Genomic DNA, 2,296 nt, shown 5'->3' on the forward strand with positions numbered 1-2,296 from the left:
CCATGCCCCCCATAATTTCATCTCAAGCTCCGCCACTGCTATGGATGGTGTTGAGTTCACATGTCGAGCTCCAATACAAGAATTGATAGTGTGAAATCATGTTTTGCTGGACCTTTTTAATATGAGTAGATATAATAAGCTTGAACATGCTTGCTAGGAAATGTTGATGTCGGGATGGTTAAAAGGGGGTAAAGAGGTAATTGCAGCCCTAGCTTTTCTCTGATTACACACTTGATCGATAAATACCTTGCGAATTTTGAACTGTGTCCCTGTCTTTGAAGCGAATTTTGGATCAACCATGTCGCTGTCTTTGAAGTGAAATTTTGGATTCATTGTTAAGGCTGACAATAGGATTAGGGGTACCCGGGTAGGACAAGCTATTAGGCGATAGAGCGAATTGTAACATTGGTTGGAGCGAGGTTGTTAGAATCTCAATTTTGCTGTACGATTTTACATTCCAAACTAATCCCTTTGAATGTAAGATTTTCATTCATAGAATCTACGTTTTAATGATCTTGGTATTTGAGATTCTACGATTTGCGATCCTACCATCGAAGCTCCGACCCGATGCAAAATTGTGATTCTGACAACCTTGGGTTGGAGTAGCCCTTTTGAGTTATGGCACTGGATTGAAGTTTAATAAATTTGTGGGAGATCAATAGTTTGATTATGTTCCAAATTTTTGGATTTGGGGTTGTGGTTCCATGTCACCAATGATTGACACGACGAATGTTTGTGACGAGAAATAAATCAAATATAAAATAGAATTTTACCATTGGTTACCTATAAACACACCTATGCTCTTTGCCCGCATCCATAAACCTATTGGAGCATCCATGACCGTCGTGTTCTTCAACCCAGGCTGCTCTGCTCCCCACCACCATTGGCTTCATTTGTGGATGATCCGTCGGTGAGCACCGGCCCAACCGCCGTCTTTCACTGTTCGTGGCCAACATCATTGTCGCCTCGCACCCCTGTCGTGCCAAACTTCCTCCATCGTCATCCCGGCTCTCCTTCCTTCCAGGCCGGGACGACTACATATGGAGTATGTGTGTGGCTGAGTGGGGAGAAGAAGAGGAAGAAAGAGCAATCGAAAGTAGGTGTAGCAATGCAGTGTAAGGGCCCACTCAAAAATGCAAGGTTGATAGCGATGAACTCCCTCCGATTGGGTTTATAAGTCAGACATGAATTTTTAGGGTTTCAATTCGACTGATAAAACATGTGTAATATGCCAAGAAAATTATGTTTAGAAAATTTGCATGATGACGAATCTGAATATATATCTTTTATGGCATGCAGCATATGTTGTTTCGCTGGTTATCAGATTTAAGACCTAAAATACTCGTCCCGACTTATAAACCCAACCGGAGGGAGTAGGTGTGGATGAGTCAGGGGAGAAAGTAATGCTTTTGCCCTTGGTGCAAGTCATAAGAAAGTCAGAACATGGCAAGGTGTTAACCCCTTTTGTTGTATATTTGGGTGCATTTAGGGAGCTAGAAATTAGTCTGGCATAGGTACTAAGAGTAGTATGTAGATGCCATGAAGTAGAAAATAATTGTAAAAGCGCAAGTCATAAGAAATTCAGAACATGGCTGGGTGCATTTAGGGAGCTAGAATTTTTTTCATGCAAATGAAGTCTGGCATACACAGACAACCAGGTAAAACGATGCCATGAAGTAGAAAATAATTGTAAAAGCGCAAGTTGCAACAACAGCGATGTCAACGCAAGCAAATAAGCACTAGTAGAAAACAGGGCTTTGGTCCAGGCCGGGTCAGCCCATTAGTCCCGGTTCAGTCCAGAACCGGGACCAATGGGGGCATTGGTCCTGGTTCGTGAGCCCAGGGGGCCGGCCGGGCCACGTGGGCCATTGGTCCCAGTTGGTGGGATGAACCGGGACCAATGGGGCTCGCTCCTGGCCCACCACCATTGGTCCTGGTTGGTGGCTTGAACCGGGACCAAAGGCTCCCCTTTAGTCCCGGTTCATGTCACCAACCGGGACCAATGAGGTGCCTATATATACCCCTCGCTCGCGAGCAGAGCACCCCAGTGCTCTGTTTTTCTCTGGCCGAGGGGGAGAGGGCTTGGTGGTGCTCTAGCTCACCTCCTATGCACACAAGGTGTTCGATGGAATGCCCGAGCCACACTACTTAAGCTTTCTCCTCTCCAAGCTCGACCTCCAAGCTCCATTTTCCACAATATTTATCTAGGTTTAGCGGCCCGTCACGCCCCGTCCCCGTCTTCACCGCCGTTGATCACCCGCACCGAGCTCATCGTCGGCACCACCGTGGTGAGCCT

This window comes from Triticum dicoccoides, chromosome 7A, assembly GCF_002162155.2.
Source record: "Triticum dicoccoides isolate Atlit2015 ecotype Zavitan chromosome 7A, WEW_v2.0, whole genome shotgun sequence".
NCBI classification, from domain to species: domain Eukaryota; kingdom Viridiplantae; phylum Streptophyta; class Magnoliopsida; order Poales; family Poaceae; genus Triticum; species Triticum dicoccoides.